This window comes from Pongo abelii, chromosome 20 (genome assembly GCF_028885655.2).
Source record: "Pongo abelii isolate AG06213 chromosome 20, NHGRI_mPonAbe1-v2.0_pri, whole genome shotgun sequence".
Taxonomy (NCBI): Eukaryota; Metazoa; Chordata; class Mammalia; order Primates; family Hominidae; genus Pongo; species Pongo abelii.
This window is the reverse complement of record NC_072005.2, coordinates 49,965,943-49,989,317: the sequence shown is the minus strand read 5'-3', so window position 1 is coordinate 49,989,317 and position 23,375 is coordinate 49,965,943. Positions and strand designations below refer to the sequence as shown.

The window sequence follows — 23,375 nt, the reverse complement described above, 5'->3', positions numbered from 1 at the left end:
AGCAATCCTTTTAGAGAAGTCAGGATGCGGAAACAATGCTGCGAAATACCATGTTTGTGTCACCACTCTTGACAGAACAGTCAAGACCCTCCCCTCCTTCTGTGGAAATTGGAGATATTCCTCCTTTTCCTAAATAAGAGGTCAGAGAGTGTCCAGAATTTTCCAGCGTTCTGCAGGCATCAGAGAGAAGAGCCAGTTGGAATTCTGACACCACCCCAGGGACCTGACCATTTCTCAGGAAATTAACAAGAGACCGCCATTCACTATAACAAAACCTGTTTTAAGACTCTTTTATATTACCTCTTTCAATTCCCAAGACCATTCTATTAGGAAGGTCTTAATATCCCCCATTTAAAGAAAAGCAAAAAGAGGCCCAGGGAGATTAAGTAACACCCCAACGTTGTACCGGGGGAATCGGCCCCGCGCCAGTAGTGGAGGGAGGCGGATTGGGCGAGCTGAGAGCCCCAGAAACCCCCAAATAAGGCGAAACGTGACAGGACCGAGTCCCCCGGGACGCTAGGACAGCCCTAAACGCAAGAAGGCTCTGCCGCGGGGATCGCAAACCGCCGCCCTCACCCTTCCAAACCTTTGCTTTCCGACGGTGCTTCCTTTCATCTATCGCTAGCTCGTTGAGGGTTCCGAGTAGGTCCAGGAAATTCAGAACGGCCTGCGAAACGCAGAACAGCTCAAACTATCACAGAATAAAGAGGTAACGCCCGCAGCCGTAGCTCCCGCGAGTCCACAGAGCGTCTGGACTACATTTCCCAGAATTCCCCGGATCCGCCTGCCTGACCGGAAGTGCCCACAATTCCACCGACGGTTGGGACACTTCCCTGAATGCCCAAGGAGTAAACGTTCAGTTTTACCCTCCAGGGGGAAGTGTTGCAACTACACATAGCTTCTTGACACACTTCTTCCAAGTCCCCGGAGAAGGGAATCCCCCCATCCGAAACGCCTATGTGGTAATATGGACTCCTGCACTGAGTGTCTTCCTTACCTTTCTCTTGAGTCTTCAAGCAAAAATATCACATAAACAATGATTTCCTGGTCAAAATATTCCCAATTATTACAGAAGTATTACTGGAGAGTGAACAAAGGTGGAGATAAAATCTTCAAGGAACTAACAAGAAATTACTGCTTGAGGATCAGTAGAGAACTGAAAAGAGGAAAATGTTTAGTATAACCTGATGACATGAGGCCAAAACTGATAGTATGCCAATGTAATTTTAATTTACATTTCCTGTATTGTAAATGAAATAGAACATCTTTTCATATTTTCAAAGGCCATTATTATTATTATTGGTTAATTGTTCAAAACTTTTGCCTACTGTACTAATGGCTTTTTGGCCTTTTCCCTCACTATTCAAATATTGTTTATACATTTGTAAAATAATTCTTTTTTCTTGCAAATCTTTTCTATTTTTTTTTTTTTTTGAGGTGGAGTCTCGCTTTTGTCACCCAGGCTGGAGTGCAGTGGCACGATCTCAGCTCACTGCAAGCTCCACCTCCTGGGTTCATGCCATTCTCCTGCCTCAGCCTCCCAAGTAGCTGGGACTACAGGCACCCGCCACCACGCCAGGCTAATTTTTTGTATTTTTAGTAGAGACAGGTTTTCACCATGTTAGCCAGGATGGTCTCCATCTCCTGACCTCATGATCCGCCCGCCTCGGCCTCCTAAAGTGCTAGGATTACAGGCATGAGCCATCGCGCCCGGCCCAAAGTTTACTTTTATTAGTTTCACAGATTGAGGTCTTAGATTTAAGTTTTCAATCCATTCTGATTTGCTTTTTTATGTGGTAAGAAATAGAGGTCTAGTTTCATTCTTCTGCACATAGATATCCAGTTTTCCCAGCATCATTTATTGAAGAGATGGTCTTTTCCTCATGTGTGTTCTCGGCACATTTGTCAAAAATTAGTTATCCGTAGGTGTGTGGATTTGTTTCTGTGTTCTCTGTTCTGTTCCATTGGTCTCTGTGTCTGTTTTTATGCCAGTACTATGCTGTTTTGGTTATTATAGCTCCGTAGTACAATTTGAAGTCGGTTTTGTTCTTTTTGGTCAGGATAGCCTCAATTATTCTGGGGTTTTTTTGTGGTTCCATATAAATTTGAGGCTTTTTAATTTCTCTGAAGAATGTCATTGGTATTTTTAACAGAGATTGCACTGAATCTGTAGATTGCTTGGGTAGTATGGACATTTTAACATTACTGATTCTTCCAATCCATAAATGGATTGGAACATTTTTCCGTTTTTTGGTGTCCTCTTCAATTTTTTTGTCAGTGTTTTATAGTTTTTATTATAGACAACTTTAACTTTTTTGGTTAATTCCTAGGTATTTGATTTTACGTGTGGCTATTAAAAATGGCATTACTTTTGATTACTATTGATATAGAAAATGCAGTATATCCATACATTAAAATAGTATCAAAAACACCATGAGCAAAAAGAGAAAGCTGAAGAATCATGCCAGATTAATGGAGACAGGAGAAACGTGACAGTTAAAAACAATTCATAAAAGTGGGCTAAACTGGAGGAAAATCAATTACAAGGAATTTAAATTAAAAACAATAAATTTTAAATATGGAGCATAGGTTAAATAACGTATGTTATCAATATAACCCATTTTCTGATTTTGATCATGAATCTGATTATGAAAGAGAATGTTCTTGTTCTTAGAAAACATACTTAAATTTTAAGGGCTAAGGAAATGCCATCTCTATGGCTTAATTTCAAATGCTTTGGGGAAAAATAAAGATATAGATATGATAAAAGTGTGGAGGGGGAAAAACCCCCACAACATCTGATAGCTGGCAGTGGCTAGTCCTTGGTGTTTTCAACTCATCATAATTTCTAGAACATTAGCAATTATCAAACAGAACCATTCAGTGACAATGGTGGAAAAAGAAATGCAGTCCTTGTGGGAAGCTAGGTCAGGGAAAGAAAAAAAAGCAGGGAAATACAACAATTTCTGTCCTTGAGAAAACACAGAAATATTCTCCCATCTCTACTCCTTCCTTTCTCCTTACTCCCCCAAACAATGCGGGGAGCGACTCTCTCCATAAAAAAAAAAAAAAAAAAAAAAAGGTTAGAAAGGGTCAGGGACTATTCCGCTCCCTACAGGAATTAAAGAGAAAGCCAAATCAAATACAGATGGATCTCTGACGCAATGTCACGTTCACAGAGTTCAGGAAACTAAGCAGTTCCCAGGAAATTAAATAGTACCAATAACAATAGACAACCACTTACCACGTCCCAAGGACTGTTTTAGGAATTTTTTTTTTTGTACTTTCTCATTTAATTCTCAAACCACCTTTTTAGGCAGGCACTACTATCATCCCACTGTACAGAAGAAAAAAAAAATCAGAGGAACAGAGTTTAAGCAACACGCGCGGGAGACCCTAACACCAGGGAATGGACGAGCTTGCCTCGACCCAAACGCTCAGAGGTTCAGTTAAGGGGAACGCCTCCCAAGGCCCCTGACTCTTTTTCCCTAAATCGATGGCTGTGTCCTACCGAAAAAGCTCAGAAGGGTAGAAAAGGCTGTACCAACTCACCACAATGAGGGAAAAATTGGCGGCAACCTCCCCTCCAGGAGCGGAAGTGCCTAAGACTTCAAGTAGTGTGCGCACTACACTTCCCAGAACTGCCCTTCCCTAGCCACCTGAGCGGAAGTGCCCACGACACCGGGGAACTTGTGGAAACTTCCTGGAAAGCCAAGGGAGAGCACCTCCTACTGTCTCGCCGTCTTGGGCTGGAGATGTTTAAGACCCCTCCGCGCTCTTGGCCTACCGTCTCCTCCATCCTCCAGAAGAGCAAAGTTCATGTTCCCGACTTCAGGAGTGGTAATGTGGATTCCTACGCTGAGACTTCTAATTACCCTCTGCTGTGTTCTGTAGGTAAAATAGTCCACAGATAAAATAGTCCACAGGCAAAACTCCTGGAAGACTAAACGTGTCCAATTATTACAGTATTGGAAGAGTAAACATTGAGCCGAGAAAGAAAATCTTCGAGGAATTAAAGGGGAATTTCAATTTAGGGGAAGTAGATGCTGAAAGAAGGAAGATATCAAAAAATTGTTTCAACAAATTGAGTTTTAAAGATTGAATTGGGTTTTATTAGTGATTCACGAGTTGGGCAGCATCCCATCTATAAAACAGATAAGTGTTCCACTGAACGTGGCTCATCAGTTGATTTTTATAAGGTAGCTTGAACAGGAACAAGGAAAGAGCACAATACAAAAAAAGTGCACTAAGTAACATCAAGTTATCTCAGGTCTAAGGGTTAACACAGAGGGGTCTTCCTTATCATGCCAGCTAAAACTGGCCTGTTTTGGAATTTGGCTACATCTCTCTCCTGTTTCTTGAAAGATCAGATAACTTATTTTCAGTTAGGTGACATGGAACCTTAGCATGAGAGACTCTGTTTTGGTCTGGTCTGTTGGGGCCTAGTGCAGGAGTTCAGCCCAAAACAATAGGCTTCCATAAATTTTATTTAACAAATGTACTGGTTACTATAATCTGATGGTATGATAAGGGAGTTTGAAGAATGGGCAAAGGAGAATAATATTACAGAGGCAATGATGTATAAGGAAGCTACCACCTTCCATTCTGAATGCAGTGGTACCAGTGGTTTGGTAGGGAATAATACAATCAAGTACCACATGAAATGGTAATAAACCCCTTTAGTCATAACGGAAATGCAAATTAAACTAGCATAAGATATCTCTGCATTCTAACCAGTAAAGTCTAAAATTTTAAAGGCGATAAAACAGTTTGCAAAATGTCAGCACTTTCATACTACTGGTTGGAGTGAAAATTGGTACAATCACTCTGGAGCACTTTTGGAAGTACTCACTAAAGTCAGAGATATTCATATCCCATAGCCCTTTAGTTCAATCCATATTCTCCAGATTAATGAATCCATACACTTAGAAAAAGATATGTTGTACTATGTTTATACCAGCACTATTTTTAAGATCCAAGACCTGGAAAGTACCCAATGCTCACGAATAATAGAATGGATTATGGTAAATTTAGACACTGCAATAAAATCCAGCAATGAGAGTGAATCAAAGCCATCAACTCCCAACTATATGGATGAATGTCATGGACAGAAATATTGAGGAAATTATGCCTGACACAAAATAGCAAAAATTGTATGACTCCTTTTCTTTGAAGTACAAAAACACGCTAAATGGATCTATGATGTTATAAATTAATGGCTGCCATAGGAAAAGGATTATGAGTAAATGAGGCAATAGGGGTGCTTTTAGAATGCTGAATTTGTCCTGGTCCTCTAAGGAATGGACAACAAGATGCTAAGACAAAATGTAATAAACAAGAATATTATTAGGGTGAATGCTTTGTGAGAGTAAATGGCAGTGAGTCGGGGGAGACTGGGAGAACCATTAGACCATGATGCAAACCTGAGCCAGAGTAGAAAATATTGAGTAAGATTATTGAGCAAAACAATCATTTAGCCTTGTAATCTCTGAAAGGTTTATCAAATCCATCAGGGAGTCTATGGGGGAAAGAGTCACTGGATCAAGGAGTCCTGCTCTCCAGAAATGTGCTTGCCTTAGGATCCTGTTGTATTTGCTGGGAACATCCCATGGGAGATTGGCCTCTGTGCAACGTGGTGATGGATTTCAGAGCATAGCAGCTGAGGTTTTTGGTCAGTTATGCTTCCTTCAGTTGGATATTTATGAAGGAGAAGACTGTCTCATTTTGGTTTTTATCTATTGTCTCTTGTTGATTAGATTTACTTTATATAATTTTTGGCGGGAATACTATAGAAGTGATATTGTGTCCTCAGTACATCATATCAGGAAGTCTAAAATATTGGTTTGTTCTATTGTTCATAATGTCAATTTGGCCTCTTATTTAAGATGATAATCTTGAGATTTTTTCCACTATAATTTTATTATATAGTCTCTGACTTAATGATGGTTCAACTTACATTTTTTTTTTACTTCATAATGGATTTTTCAGGGTATTAAATGCATTTTTTGATTTAAGATATTTTTTACTTACAATGGATTTATTAAGATGTAACCCTATCATAAGTTGAGGGACATCTATACTTCCCTTTGTAATTAATAATTTGTAGAGAGATTTGTTGGTCTATGGAATATCCCATTCCTCAACAAACATTCACCTAATAGTCTCAGTGTCCTTCATGATTCTTGCCTGAACTAATAAGGGGGTTAAGTTGTGATTTCTAACCCCATGATTCTTTCTATATTCATGGCTTAGTATTCTACTGTAAGGTAGAGCTTATATTTTTCTTTTGTTTCTTTCGTTTTCTTTTGTCCTTCCCCCCAACCTTCTTTTTATCCTCCTCATTTTCTTCATATCCCACCACTATTACTACTTATGTTAATGACCATATTGCTTAATTTGCTCCTTCCTCTTCAGTGTTATTATGTTATTTATTTGAAATAGAGTTTCTCTTTTAGTGTTTTATCCTAATTTTATTTATTTTTTGAGCATGTGAAATAATAGAGTTCTAATATTGGAACCCTATAAAAGGCACGATCAGAGAAATATATTAAGTGTCTTTTAATCCCTACAGATATCTGTAGGCAGAGCAGAATGGTGGTTGATCTTGCATGATCTAAAGTCTGCTGGGCACTCCTGAGTTCAAATCTAGCTCTGCCATTTATTATCTTTCTGACCTCAGGTGTCTTGCCAATACTCTTGAAATCTCTTCTTTTAAATATGAAAATAGGAGAAAAATGATATTACTAGAGAGATGAAGATCAACAACATTTTAGACATGCCACACAATTCTCGGAAAACAATCAATAATAGATAAGCTATTTATTAGCAATATTAATATATACTAAATATTTTACAATCAAATTACAAGAGAATTTACTCAGAAATGTCAAAGAATGTGTATAGTTTTCACTCTTTTTCTACGTAGAAATCCAGTCTAATTCTTGGGATCAAAAATTAGTTTTAGTGAAGTCTTTATATCTTGTCCAACATAAAATCTGTGCATGAGAGCCAGGCTTGGTAGCTCTGTAATCCAAACACTTTGGGAAGCCGAGGCAGGTGGATCACCTGAGGTCAGGAGTTCGAGACCAGCCTGGCCAACATGGTGAAACCTATCTCTACTAAAAATACAAAATTAGCCAGGCATGGTGGTGGGCGCCTGTAATCCCAGCTACTTGGGAGGCTGAGAGGCAGAAGAATCACTCGAACCTGGGAGGCAGAGGTTGCAGTGAGCTGAAATCATGCCACTGCACTCCAGCCTGGGTGATGGAGTGAAACTCTGTCTCAGAAAAAATAATAATAAAATAAAAAATCTGTGCATGAATCTTATTTAATGATTTTACATATAACAGATTATTTCTAATAATTTAAATATATTGGATGTTGGTGGTGTTTTCAAGTGGTGTTCGTTTGCTTTGTGTATTTACTTTTGTTACAGCTTGAAGTAAGTGGGAAGTGCTAAATTGAAGCAATGCATATTTATCTATATATATACAAGGGTTGTAAGAATTTTGAATTAGCTGCTGTATGATATTGCTGCACTATTAATGATCTGGTTTGGTCCTTTTGATAATATATTATCTAAACATATTGATAATCTGTGAACTTTGTCAGTCTCCTGCTGAGAAGTATGTGGAAATGGTCATAGGCTACTAATAAGAGGTTCTCAACTGCGAGTGAATTACCTGGCCCAAAACGCTGTTAGTGCCTAGACTGGGAAACCCTGGCTTAAATCAAGTATTTCAGAGTGAGTAATATCACCTCTAGTGGGCGGGAAAGGGATAGTATCTTTGGGGTATATAAAATTTTACTTTTTGTATAAAGCACATATATACATATAACACCTAAACAGTCATACAGTATATATTTGGCTTTAAAATTTCATCCATAGGAGATCAGGCTAAAAAGGGGGGTGACATCTGAAAAGGCTCTTTAAGGAGGCTAATTTAAAAGTTTAATATTGGCATGGATATTGATACAAGAATATATACACCATCTGCTATGGCCTGTTTCTTATCTTCCAAAATTCATATATTGAAATCTCAGCCCCAAAAGCGATGGTATTTATGGGGGCTCCATAACCTAATAGAGCCATGACCTAATGGAGATGGAGCCCCCATAAATAGGATGAGTGTCCCTATAAAAGAAGCCTTAGAGAAACCCCTCATCTCTTCCACCACGTGAGGACACAGCAAGACAGCATCATCTATGAACCAGAAAATGGTCACTCAGCAGACACCAAATATGTTGGCACCTTGATCTTGGGCTTCCCAGCCTCCAGAAGTGAAATGAATTTCTCCTGTTTATAAGCCAGGTAGTTTATGCTATTTTGTTATAGCAGTCCAAACATACTAAGACACCATCTGTCACTAAAAAGCATTTGTTACATGGCTAACATTGTTGCCTTTTAGTGCTTGTAAATATTTAACCATAGAAAAATCGTCTAAGGTAAATATTATCAATATACTCAGTTGACAAATACGTAAATTGAGGTATGAACAAGAAAAGCTTTTACCTAAGTTTACATAGCTAGTAAGATCTAGGATTTGAATAAGGAAGTCTGGCTTGAGAGTCTATGCTTTTTACCCCTACACTATACTAACGTACTTCAGTGATCTAGTCTATTTGATAATAGGCTGTCCAAACATATTAATGGTTTGTGAACTTTATCAGTCTCCTTCTAAGAAGCATGAAGGAATAATAGGGATTAAATATGTGTAGACATTAGAAGGGCTCTCACACTAATAATTCACAAGGGACCAACTCTTCATTAAGAAATTGGGATTTTATCTTTGAAGCCTCACAATTGCTGGATCCTCACCTGGTTATACATCTCATCTCCAGGTGTTTTCTCCTCCTTAGCCAAAGCTTTTATTAATGATCCAAATAGCTTATTACATTACATACGAAAGGCTACTTTTCTGATGGATTAAACATGTCTTGTCATTTTCTATGTATTTAATGCTTTGATATCTGGGGTCCTGTTTATCAGGAAGAACTGCCACTTCTAGGGTTAGCTAACTCCTAGAGATAACAAACAACTCTCCTATGAATAGACCTTTCATATGCAAACCAACCAAATCAGAGCTCACACCCCAATTACCTCCTTTGTCAGGCTCTTAGACTCCTGGCCAGTATTATCTTGCTCTGATATCACCAGGGTCAGGTACCAGAGTAGAGATAGCTTCTGTATCCCAAAGCCCAACCAAAATTAATTAAACTAGCCAATCCTAAGCCTTCTTACCCTGCTTTTGCTTTCCCATGGAAACCACAATAAATGCTCTTGCCCACATTTTCCTCTGCTCCTTCTGCCTCCTGACTGACCCTGGTGGCTCATGGGTGGAGGTCCAGGGGGCTCTCCCATAGCTAGGATTGTAGGAGTCCATGGAGGAAGTATGGAACCCTGGGGATCTCTCACCCACTCACCCCTTCCCTACTCCAGAGAGCTTCTCCTTGCTTCACACTGGTCTCAGCTGGGCTGACTGACCAGCTTTGCTCTCTTCTGCTTTCCGTGATTCCTGTGGCTTCTTTGATAAATTCCAGTGTGCTCTCCTAGACAAGCTACTGGAAGTGTTAATATTTACTCACATTTTGATTCCTCTCCATGACAGAGGCACCCATTAGCTACTTCTGGTCAGCCATCTTGAACTAGAACCTCCATACCAATTTAAACATTAAAAACAAAACAAAAACAACCCCAACTGGTTCCAAAATGATAGCATAGAAGCAAACTGGTTTCACTCCTCCTCACAGAAAACCAAAAACAAATATACGGTACTGAGATTATCACCAGCAATATCCCAGAGCTCAAATATAATGAGGAGACAGTTCCTAGGGCCACGGAGAAGTGAAAAAACTCTGAGTGGGTGGTAGGAGAATTGAAGTTCCATATGTGTAATGTCCCTCCCTCCAATCTGCCTGGTGCTAAGGGCATGAAAAAATTTCCCCAAACTCATGGTTTCTACATTGGAAAAAGCAAGATTGAGGTGGACAGTCCCCACCAGCTTAGAATCACTGGCAGGAGAGTCCTGTCCCCACCTCAACCCACAGGAAGCATCAGGAATGCCTAAAGGGAGAAATATACCTGAGGACAGCCAGAAACCAAGGTGGGAAGTGGAACTACCGTCTCAAGCCCTGGGAACTCCGCTTTGTAACTTAGCCAAGAGAGACACCAAATCAGAGGAGCTGTTCAGCAGCACTGTGTAGGAGGCTTGATACACAGGTCTCCTGGGCATGAACCCCTAACCAGCCTTCTCAGACTATCAGGATATCCCCTTTGGGACATCCCCCATTCAGGATGGCTGACATTCTGATTGTTTACTAGAACCAAGGCAAATACGGGCATAAGGTGTCATCTAGTGCTGAAAAGGAGCCAGTGACCTAGTGGGATTAAAAAAAAAAAATCTAGTGAATTTGTTTTTTAAAAAATCTCTAAACAAATATGTCCAGTAGAAAAAAAAACAAGCCAGAGAAAACTGAAAAAAATAGCAAATCCTTCCATTCAAACACATAGATGTACATCCTCAAGAAACAACAGCAAATAGGTAACACAACCTCTCCAAATGGACAAAGCAAGGAACCAGTAACTGATCCTAATGGGACAGCAATATGTGAACTCCCTGACCAAGAATTTTAAATAGTTGTTATAAGGAAACTCGGTGATCTCCAAGATAACACAGAAGAACAATTCAAAAATTTATCAGAGAATTTTAACAAAGAGATTGAAATTTTTAAAAATCAAACTGGGTGCAGTGTTGCATGCCTGCAATCACAACGTTTTGGGAGGCTAAGGAAAAAGGATCACTTGGGGCAAGGAATTTGAGACCCTGGGCAAGATAGCAAGATCCCATCTCTACAAAAAAATAAATTTTTTTAATTAACTGGATGTGGTGGTGCATACCTATAGGCCTACTCAAGAGGCTGAGGGAGGAGGATTGCTTAAGCCCAGGTATTTGAGACTACAGTGACCTATAATCGAGCCACTGCACTCCAGCCTCCGTGACAGAGCCAGACCTTGTCTCTACAAATGGAAGTCCTGGCCACAGCATTGCTCCTGCACTGGCAGGCCATGCCTGACCAGCAGAGAGCTCCAGCAGGATGGACCCTGTGGCCACGCATCAGCCTGCCCACTTCCTCCCCCCACTGCAGTTTCCCCCAAGCCCAGAGCCAACCCCTACACGGCTTTCCCAGTGCATGTGTTGGGGGGTGAATTTTGCCTTCCCTGCCCCACCAGTGAACATGTGCATGTGTACCCTGCACTGTCACTGGTGCTGGCGAAGTGCACTCTGCTCCCCTTCCCCTGCCTACTGCCATTGCAATCAGAGCTTGGTGGCTAAAGAGCCCATCAGCCTTGCCCAGCCAGTGCCCACCTCCCCCGTGCCAAAACTGCTTCTGAAGTGAAACTAGGCACAGAGAACAGCAGACCCTCCTCCACCCTGAGCAGCCACCCCCACCAGTGTGAACATGCACAGGGGACACACACATACCTGCAGAAGCCAGTGCCTCATCCCCATGCTAACACCACCACCAGCACTACTACACATACAGTCACCAGTGCGGGGCCCCCCTGCCCCCTTGAGCCATGCTGCCTCCACCACTGCTGTAAGTGCCCACACAGAAACAGGCATCCCAGTACCCACTATCACGCTGCCATAGCTGATGAGCATACACCCCACCATGCTGCCACTGCCACTGCAGCTGGCATGTGAGAATGATGACAAATCCTGCTGCCACTGCACTAAAAAATGCTTTGGCACCATCCATGGTAGTGCAGTGACCAGCAGCCTGGGAACACCTTGGCCACCCCAGTGTAGTTCGTTCCCAACCTTGAGGAGCCAGAGAACAAAGTCAGGGCCCGATATAAGCCCACCAGAGTTACAACATGCAGTCCAGGAGTTGGGAGCTGAGCATTGGCCCCCTAAAATCTTCCTTAAATGAAGCCAGTCAGCTGAACTCACCTTATACCACATCAAACCCTCAAGGATATCAAATAGCATAAAAGGAAAAAAAATCCAAAGGAAAGCAAGTTCAAAGATTGAAGAACATCACCCCATGAAGATGAGAAATAACCAGCTGAAGAACTCTGTCAATTCAAAAAGCCAGAGTACCTTCTTTCTTCCAAATAACCACACTAGCTCTTAAGCAAGGGTCTGAACAGAGCTGAGATGGCTGAAATGATGGAAATAGAATTCGGGATATGGATAGGAATGAAGATCATTGAGATGCAGGAGTACATCGAAACCCAATCCAAAGAAGCTAAGAATCACAATAAAATGATACAGGAGCTGACAGACAAAATAGCCACTACAGAAAAGAATGTGGCCAACCTGATAGAGCTGAAAAATATACTACAAGAATTTCATAGTGCAATCTCAAGTATTAATAGCAGAATAGACCAAGCTGAAGAAAAAAATCTTGGAGCTTGAAGACTGGCTTTCTGAAGTAAAACAGTCAGACAAAAATAGAGAAAAATTAATGAAAAGGAATGAACAAAACCTCCAAGAAATATGGGGTTATGTAAAGAGACCAAATCTACAACCCATTGGTGTCCCTGAAAGAGATATGGAGAATCTTAGACCACATACTTTATGATATCACCCACAACAAATTCTCCACCTAGCTAGAGAGGTCAACATTTAAATTCAGGGAATGCAGAGAACCACTGCAAGATACTTCACAAGAAGATCACCCACAAGACATATAACCAAAAGATTCTCCATGGTCGAAATGAAAGAAAAAAAATGTTAAAGGCAGCTAGAGAAAAAGGACAGGTTACCTACAAAGGGAAGCCCATCAAACTAACAGTGAACCTCAGCAGAAAGCTTATAAGCCAAAAGAGATGGGGGGTCAATATTCAGCATTCTTAAAGAAAAGAAATTCCAAGCCAGGATTTCAAATCTGGCCAAACTAAGCTTCATAAGTGAAGGAGAAATAAGATCCTTTTCAGAAAAGCAAATGCTGAGGGAATTTGCTACCACCAGATCTGCCTTACAAGAGCTCCTGAAGGAAGCACAAAATATGGAAAGGAAATACTATTACCAGCCACTGCAAAAACACACAGAAGTGCACAGACCAGTGACACTATAAAGCAACCACACAAACAAGTCTGCATAATAACCAGATAACATCATGATGACAGGATCAAATCCAAACATATCAATACTAACCTTGAATGTAAATGGGCTAAATGCTCCAATTAAAAGGTACAGAGTGGCAATCTGGATAAAGAACCAAGACCCATTGGTATTCTGTCCTTAAGAGACCCATCTAACATGCAGTGACACCCACAGGATCAAAATAAAGGGATGAAGAAAAATCTACCAAGCAAATGGAAAACAGGAAAAAGCAGAGGTTGCAATCCTAATTTCAGACAAAACAGACTTTAAACCAAAAAAAAAAATCAAAAAAGACAAAGAAAGGCATTACATAATGGTAAAGAGTTCAATTCAACAAGAAGACCTAACTATGTTAAACATATATGCACCCAACACAGGAGTACCCAGATTCATAAAGCAAGTTCTTAGAGACCTTCAAAGAGACTTAGGCTCCCACACAATAATAGTGAGAGACTACAACACCCTACTGACAGTATTACAAACTTATTAACAAACTTATTACAAAATTAACAAATATGTTCAGGACCTAAACTCAAAATTGGACCAAATGGATCTAATAGACCTGTACAGAACTCTCCACCCCAAAACAAGAGAATATACATTCTTCTCATAGCCACATGGCACATACTCTAAAATTAACCACACAATCAGACATACAACAATCCTCAGCAAATGCAAATTAATGGAACTCATACCAAACATACTCTTGGACCACCACACAATAAAAATAGAAATCAAGACTTTAAAAAATTGCTGAAAACCATGCAATTACATGAAAATTAACCTGCTCCTGAATGACTTTTGGGTAAATAATAAAGTTAAGGCAAAAATAAAGAAGTTCTTTGAAACTAATGAGAACAAACACACAACATACTAGAATCCCTGGGACACAGCTAAGGCTGTGTTAAGAGGGAAATTTATAGCACTAAACACCCACATCAAAAAGTTACAAAGATCTCAATTTGACAGCCTAAGGTCACAACTAAAAGAACTAAAGAACCAAACGCAAACCAAACCCAAAGCTAGCAGAAGACAAAAATAACCAGAATCAGAGATGACTGAAGGAGACTGAGACACAAGAAATCATTCAAAATATCAACAAATCCAGGAGTTGGTTTTTTGGAAAAAAAAAAAAAGATTGTTAGCTGGGCTGATAAAGAAGAAAAGGGAGAAGATTCAAATAAACAGAATCAGAAATGACAAGGAGAATATTACCACTGACCTCACAGAAATACAAATAATCATCAGAGAATATTATGAATATTCTATGCACATAAAATAGAAAATCTAGACGAAATGCATAAATTCCTGGACATATACATCCTCCCAAGACTGAACCAGGAAAAAACTGAATCCCTGAACAGACCAATAACAAGCTTCAAAATTGAATCAGTAATAAATAGCCTACCAAAATAAAAGCCCTGGACCAACAGATTCACAGCTAAAGATTCTACCAGATGCACAAAGAAGAGCTGGTAGCATTCCTACTGAAACTATTTCAAGAAACAGGAGGAGGGACTCTTCCCTAACTCTTTCTATAAGACCAGCATCCTCCTGATACCAAAACCTAGTAGAGACACAACAAAAAAGGAAAACTTCAGGCCAATACCCTTGATGACTATCAATGCAAAAATCCTCAACAAAATACTGGCAAACCAAATCTAGCAGCACATCAAAAAGCTTATCCATCAGAATCAAGCAGGCTTTATTCCTGGGATGGAAGTTTGGTTCAACATACGCAAATCAATAAATGTGATTCATTAACATAACAGAACTAAAGACAAAAACCACAAAATTATCTCAATAGATGCAGAAAAGGCTTTCAATAAAATAACACTGCTTCAAGTTAAAAACTGTTAAACTAGCTATTGAAGAAACAAAATAATAAGAGCCACCTATGACAAACCCACAGCCAACATCATACCGAATGGGCAAATGCGGGAAGCATTCCTCTTGAAACAATTCTAAAAGAAACTCATCTTTCTGTCCAGAACACTAGAAAGAGGGCCTCTGTGAGTCAGAATGTATGGGGGAAACTCCCTTTCATCTCTTTTTTTTTTTTTCCTGGCCCTTCCTAATGCCAGCACTGATGGTGGAACTGCACTAATATTAGTGCATATGGGCATGTAAAATCCTGAGTGAAAATGTATGTGTCTACATAGAGAAACGGAAAAAAAGAGGTCTCTGTTGTTCAAAATGTGGGGAGGGATAGTTATTATATATTTCTCTTTTCTCTCACCAGAGTAAACCAAGGGTGACAGGGTGGGAGGCTAAAACTCTGAGAGAATCTCATCTTTTGGGTCAAAGGATCTTGGGAAGAAAGCCCTTAGAATCCAGAGAGTGTGAGAGAAGATTCAGAAGACAGAGCTGGAGAAGGGGATACCTCAGTTTTGTGGATGAACTGACATAATTTAAAGGCTCATCACTAAGCTGCACATTCAAATAACACACCCAAAGGAACATAGAAAATACATTGAGAACTGAACTATGTTATAAACCATTGCTCAGAAATCAGCTAATCCCTGAGTGGCTCACTGAGTGGCATACCCAAACAGCACAGCAAAGTTTTTAGAACTAACACATAGAGAATATGAGACAAAACTTATGATATGAAATTAAGTACAGGTGCAGTGGCTCACGCCTGTAATCCCAGCACTTTGGGTGACCGACGTGGGCAGATCACTTTGAGATCAGGATTTTGGGACCAGCCTGGCCAACATGGTGAAATCCCATCTCTACTAAAAATACAAAAATTAGCCGGGTGTGGTGGCATGCACCTGTGATCCCAGCTATTTGAGAGGCTGAGGCAGAAGAATTGCTTGAACCCAGGAGGCGGAAGCTGCAGTGAGCTGAGATCACACCACTACACTCCAGCCTGGGTGACAAAGCAAGGCTCCATCTGAAAAAAAAAAAAAAAAAAAAAAGGAAATTAACCTGGTTGGCTGCCTGCTAAAACAAACAAAAACTCAATGTTCTCTATAGATTTTAATAGGACCAGAATCTTGTAACATATTGAAAATGCTCAGGATACAATCCAAAATTACTTGACATGTAAAAAGAAAAACAGGTATATCTGACCAACTTCAAGAAGAAAGCCATTCAAGAGATTCCAACCCCTAAATGTTCTAGATTTTTGCATTATCAGAGACTTTTAAAAGTTATTGTAATCATTCTCCATGAGGTATAGGTAAGCATTTGAAATAAATGGAAATATAAAAGTTGTCAGAAAACTAGAAACTATAAAAGCAAGCAAATGGAAATTTTAGAACTTCAAAATACAATAACTGAAATTTAAAATCAGTCAGTAGCAGAATGGAGATGACAAAGGCAACTTATTGAGCTTAAAAACTGAATAGTATAAAATATCGAATCTGAAGGAGAAAAAGCAAAAATAGAAAAACTGAATTGAGCCCTAAGGACATTTGGGACAACATTAAAAGATCTAACATTCCCATGATTGGAATTCCAGAAGAGGAGGAGAAAGGTATTGAAATAGGAAACTTTTCAAATAAATTATAGTCGAATACTTCACCAATTTAATAAAAGAAATACATCTGCAGATTGAAAAAAAACTCAGCAAAACCTAAATATGTTAAAAACGAAGAAAACCATACCCCAGCACATCATAATGAAACTATTAAAATATCAAAGATAAAGAAAAAAATGTTTGAAAGTGTTTAAAGAAAAATTATACATTGAAAATAGGGCAACAACATTTCAAATGAATGCAAATTTCTGATCAGAAACCCTGGATGTCAGAAGACAGTAAAACCGCATTTTAATGTGCTGAAAGTAAAGAATTGTCAATCCAGACACTATATTCAAGGAAAATATCCTCCAGAAATGAAAATAAAATAAGGACCTTCTCAGACAAAAGAAAACTAAGAGAATTCATCACTAGCAGATATACTTTAAAAGAAATGCTGAAGAGAAATAATATCAGAGGAAAATTTCAGGAACGAAGGCAGAGAAACAGAAATAGTAAACTTGGTACATATAAGACAATATTTCCCCCTTTTAAATTCTTTAAAATATATACGATGGTTGAATATAAAAAATTAAAATATTGGTGGGATTTTTCAGAGCATGTAGATATAATACACACACTATAGCATAAAGAGGGGAGGATAAACAGACCTCAATAGTTGTAAGTTTTCCTTGTTTTATGTGAAGCCATAAAATATTGGCTCAAAATAGTCCACAATATGTTAGGTATGTATACATGGGTCTCTAAAGCAACACTAAATCAAACAAAACAAAAGATAAAACCAAAGTCATGTAGTTTAAAAATAACATGTACAGCCTGGGCAACACAGCGAGACTCTGTCTCAAAAAAAAAAAAAAAAAAAGTAAATAAAAATAGAGCATTAAAAAAATGCAAATAATCCAAAAGAAGAAAGAAAGGAGGTAACATAGGAACAAAAAGAGACAAACACAAAAATAATAAATTGGTAGGTATAAATCAAACCATATAAATAATTACATTAAATGTGAAGTGTCTAATTTAACTACATAAAGACAATGTTTGTCACATTATTTATTTAAAAAATGTGACCTGGCCAGGCATGGTGGCTCACACCTGTAATCCCAGCACTTTGGGAGGCTGAGGTGGGTGGATCACAAGGCCTGGAGATCGAGACCATCCTGGCTAACGCAGTGAAACCCCGTCTCTACTAAAAATACAAAAAATTAGCCTGGCGTGGTGGCGGGCGCCTGTAGTCCCAGCTACTCGGGAGGCTGAGGCAGGAGAATGGCATGAACCCGGGAGGCGGAGGCGCTTGCAGTGAGCCGAGATTGCGCCATTGCACTCCAGCCTGGGCGACAGAGCGAGACTCCGTCTCAAAAACAAATAAACAACAACAATGAAAAAAAGTGACCCAACTATAAGCTAGATATAAGAAACTCACTTTAAATATAATTATATAGAGAGACTGAAAATGGAGTGATGAAAAATATGTGCCATGAAAGCACTAATCAAAAGATTGCTGATACAACAAGTGTTGGCACAGATGTGGAGAAATTGGAAATCTTGTGCATTTCTGGTGGAAATGTAAAATGGTGTTGTCACTGTGGAAAACCATACAGTAGTTCCTCAAAAAAAAAAAAAACATAAAATTACCATTTGATATAACAGTTCCACTTCTGGGTGTATACACAGAATGACTGAAAACAGAGACTTGAACAGATATTTGTATAGCAATGTTCATAGCAGCATTATTCACAATATCTAGAAGATGGAAACAACTCAAATGTGGATAAATGAATAAACAAAATGTAGTATATACATACAACAGATATTATTCAGCCTTAAGGAATTAAATTCTGACACATGTGATAACATGAATGAAGCTTAAAGACATTATGTTAAGTGAAAGAAGTCAGACATAAAAGGACAAATATTGTATGATTTCACTTATGCGAGGCACTTAGAATAGTCAAATACACAGAAACAGAAAGTAGAACAGCAATTACTCGGGGCTGGGGAGAGAGAGGATGTGAAGTTATTGTTTAATGGGTACTGAGCTTCAGTATGTGATGAAGAAAAAGTTGGAGATGGACAGTAGTGATAGTTGCACAACATTGTGAACATACTTAGCACTACGGTACTGTTCACTTAAACAGAGTTAAAACAGTAAATTTTATGCTATGCATATTTTACCACAATAAAAAGAAAAAATGTATGGCTGATGTGGTTACATTATTATCAGACAATTTAGACTTTAGGTCAATGAAAACTTCCAGGGATAAAGTGAGACATTACACAATTATAGAGGATCCATTCACTAACAAGACCTAACAATCCTAATTGTGTATGCACCTAAAAATAGAGCTCCAAGATACATAAAGCAAAAACTGATTGAACCTAAAAAACAAAATAGATAAATACACAATCAGAAATGAAAAATAAAAACCATTATTTATAATATTAGTAATATTGAAAATATGAAATATTTCTACATAATTTTTACAGCTATTCTGCCCTCAAGGAGATGGGATATAATTCCCTATTTCCTCCATGTGGGCTATCATAGCAACTTCCTTCCAAAGAGTACAATATGAGAAAAGGGAAAAAGGGTGAGGAAACCTAACAAACACTACCTCAGCTACGTGATCAAGGTCAACATCAAGAGTGATAGTTTATATTGATCATGTACCCTTGAATGACATGATAAAAATGGCACTTTACTTCCCCAAAATCCATAACCTTAATTGATTATGAGGAAAAAAATCCAATTGAGGGATATTCTACAAGACATCCAACCAGCATTCCTCAAAACTGTCAAGGTCATCAAAAACAAGGAAAGTCTGAGAAACCATCACAACCAAGAGGAGCCTAAGGAGACATGATAAACTAAATATAACATGATATTCTGGATGGAATACTGGCACATAAGAAGGACATTAGTTTAAAACTAAATAAATCTCAACAAACCATGGACTTTAGTTAATAATAATGTATCAATATTGGTTCATTAATTCTAGCAAATGTAACATACTAATGTAAGAAGTTAATAACGGGAAATTGGGTATAGAATATATGGGAACTCCCTCTACTACCTGCTCAATTTTTCTGTAAATCTAAAGATTTTAAATATGAGGTTTATTTTAAAAACGACTATTTAAAGGTAAATCTAACCAAAGACATTCATGACATCTACATTGAAAACTATAAAATATTGCCAAGAGAAATTAAAAGAGCCCTAAATGAATGCAGCAATATAGTATGACTAAGGATTGGAAGATACGATATTGTTAAATCATCAATTCTTACCAAATTGATCTATAAATTGAATGCAATCCCAATTAAAATTTCAGCAGGCTGGCCAGGTGTGGTGCCTCATGCCTGTAATCCCAGCACTATAGGAGTCCAAGAAGGGTGGATCACTGGAGGCCAGGAGTTCAAGACTAGCCTGGCCAACATGGCAAAACCCTGTCTCTACAAAAATTAGCCAGGTGTGGTGGTGCACACCTGTAGCCCCAGCTACGCGGGAGACTGAGGCAGAGAATCGCTTGAATTCAGGAGGTGGAGGTTACAGTAAGCTGAGATCATGCCACTGCACTCCAACCTGGGTGACAGAGTGAGACTCTGTCTCAGGAAAAAAAAATTCACCAGGCTTATTTGAGGAAATTGACAAGCTGATTGTTAAATTCATATGAAAATCCAAAGCATCTATAGCCAAAATAACCTTAAAAAAAAAGTTGGAGAACTTATGTTGCCTGGCTTCTAGACTTTTTATAAAGCTAAAGCAATCAAAACAGCATAATATTGGCATCAAATTAGACATATAAATCAAAAGAACACTATAAGGAGTCCGGAAGTCAGAAATAAACCCACACACATATATGGTCAAATGATTTTGTACCAAAGGTCTAAAGTAATTTAAAGAAGGGAAGAGTCTTTTTAAAAAATGAGTTGGAAATACCTATACAAATAGTAATTACTTGGATGACAGGCCTAAATATAAAAGCTAAAGCTTATAAAACTTCTAGAAGAAAACATACGAGAAAAATCTTATCTTTGGAGTCAACAAATATTTATTAGATATAATTTTTTTAAACTAACTGTAAAAAAATTGATGAATTGGACTTCATAAAAATAAAAACTTGCTCTTCAAAAGATTTTGTTAGAGATAAAAATACATGCCCAGAGTGGAGGAAACTATTCTCACTACATATAGCTGACAAAAGGTTTTTTATCCAAAATATAAAATAACTCTTTTAATTCATGGATAATAAGACAACTAACCCAGTTAAAAAAATCGGCTCAAGATTTGAGCAGACACTTAACAAAATACATAAATGGCCAAAAAGCACATAAAATGTAATGAATATTTGGTCACCTGTAAAATGCAAACAAAAACCACAGTAAGCACTACACACCCACAGAATGACTTAAAAAGTGTGACACCACCAAGTGTTGGTGAAGATTGGAGATGCTGGAATCTTCATACATTTTGATGGAAATATAAAAATTACAACCCTTTTGGAAAATAATTTGACAATTTCTGATAAAGTTAAGCCTATAAAAAAAATTACAGAGTGTCATGAGGGAAGTTTTGGGTGTGATGGATATGTCCATTACCTTGATTGTGGCATGGTTTCTTAAGTGTGTCCATATGTTAAGTCTCATCAAATTATATACTTTATGGTCAGTGTATTGCACATCATTTATGCTTTCATGATGCTATAAAATATAAGCCAGCAGTTTCACTATTAGGAATCTAAACTACAGTAGTAAAAACATATGTTTACACAGATCGTTGTGGTGAAATGTCCACATCAGCTTTGCTCATAGCAGCAAAAAGTTGAAAGCATTCCAAATGTTTATCAAGAAATAAATGGATTAATAAGTTGTGATATATCCGTATCATTGAAGAGTACTCAACAGTAAGAACAAGTATTACAACCGGAATGAATTTTAACAACATGCTGTGTTGGCCGGGCGCAGTGGCTCATGCCTGTAATCCCAGCACTTTGGGAGGCTGAGGCAGGCAGATCACAAGGTCAGGAGGTTGAGACCACCCTACCTAACACAGTGAAACCCCGTCCCTACTAAAAATACAAAAAATTAGCTGGATGTGGTAGCAGGTGCCGGTAGTCCCAGCTACTCGGGAGGATGAGGCAGGAGAATGGCGTGAACCCAGGAGGCGGAGCTTGCAGTGAGCCAAGATCACGCCACTGCACTCCAGCCTGGGCGACAGAGTGAGACTCCAACTAAAAAAAAAAAATGCTGTGTCAAAAAAGCTTGACATATCAGAGTACATGTTGTATGATTTCATTTGTATGAGATTCTTTGGCAGGAAAACAACTAATTTTTCATAACAGAAAGCAGATTAGTGCTTGGGGCTGGGGACATGATAGAACAATCATAGCAGGGCTAACGAGAACTTTTTGGTGTGTGATGCAAATATCTGTATCTTGAGTGTGGTGGCTTTACACAAGTGTACCACGTTCATCAAATGTACTGAACTTTACACTTTAAAATGGGTATGTTTTAATATAAATTATACTTAATAAAGTTGATTTTAAAATATTAGCAGTACCACTACCTCTAGTAGTAATAATGTTAAAGGAAATTGAGTTCGTAAAATGTCCAGTGACATCCAAGGATTAAGTAAGGCTATTTTCTCAAATCTGAATTTGAGTAACATATTTAAATCTCATATAGACACACTTATAGGAGAAACATGTTCAGGGTAGTTGTCTTTAGATTTGCATTGTTTGGGAAAGGAGCAGCCTTTGCTCACAAGAGCGCTAATAAAAGGCCACAAGTTTAGGATTATAAGAAAGGCCTGAATTCTGCTAAGATGTAGGGATAAATAATTACCAATCATTATTCTGGAGGTCACAAATTTGCAACTTCCCCAATTATCCCTATAAATAACATCGCTATTGCAGAGGATTGGCCTTTTGCTACGTCTTTTCAGGCTTTTGCATTTTTGATGTGTGCATGCCTGTAATCCCAGCTACTTGGGAGGCTGAAGCAGGAGAATCGCTTGAACCCAGGAGGCGGGGGTTGTGGTGAGCTGAGATTGCACAATTGCACTCCAGCCTGGATGACAAGAGCAAAACTCTAAAAAAAAAAAAAAAAATGTGTCAGACTCTTAGTTGATTCTCTCCCGGATCAGAAAAAATGGCCTGGAAAAAGGAAATGAGATTCTCTACAGAATGTAGATTTTTCTCCACAAAGGACAACTTTGCAGGGCTATTTCATGATAGGGCAATGAAACATATTTGGGGTTGAAGTATTTTGATTTCCTTTCTTATATGTCATGAGGTGTTATGACAGGTTGGAAAGTAAGTCACATTATATAGGGTTAAATTAAAACCCCTCTCATGAGACTTTATGGTTTGGAGGGCTTGACTCCCCAGACCCTTAGATAGGAATTTGAGTACGAAAAGAAAAAAGGGCAGAGTTCAGTCTTCACTCTGGTCTCCCATTTAGCCAGCTCTACGTGTATTAAACTCTTTCTCTATTGCAATTCCTGTCTTGATAAATTGGCTCTATCTGGGCAGTGGGCAAGATGAGTCCATTGGGTGATTACATTTCTCTCTTCCTCTTATTAAAGTAGAGAGAATACTTATCCAGAATTTGAAATGGCATTGATGCAGGGCAGTTTCTTGGCTTTGCTCAGGAAAGAATTCAACAGCAAGCCAGCAGTGGAAGAAAGCAGGTTTATCAAATCAGCAGTGTTAAAGCTCAGTGACTGTTCCTTGCAGACAAAGAGCCCATAGGCAGTGTGCCCAGAGTAGCAGCATATG

General features: G+C 38.7%; 1 protein-coding gene across 6 annotated transcripts in view; it reads right to left on the bottom strand.

The window, feature by feature from the left end:
• The window catches only part of ZNF221 (zinc finger protein 221), an 83,396-nt gene that overhangs the window by 24,747 nt on the left and 35,274 nt on the right, over window positions 1–23,375 (bottom strand). Inside the window, exon 1 of one of the 6 annotated variants that reach the window (XM_054540628.2) lies at window positions 577–1,216. The exons of 4 other annotated variants lie outside the window; for them this stretch is intronic. The gene's annotated coding sequence lies outside the window, so the exon portion shown is untranslated. Of the gene's footprint in view, window positions 1–576; window positions 1,217–23,375 lie in introns of those variants that run through there. One more of the 6 variants, XM_002829341.5, reaches the window with a different exon arrangement.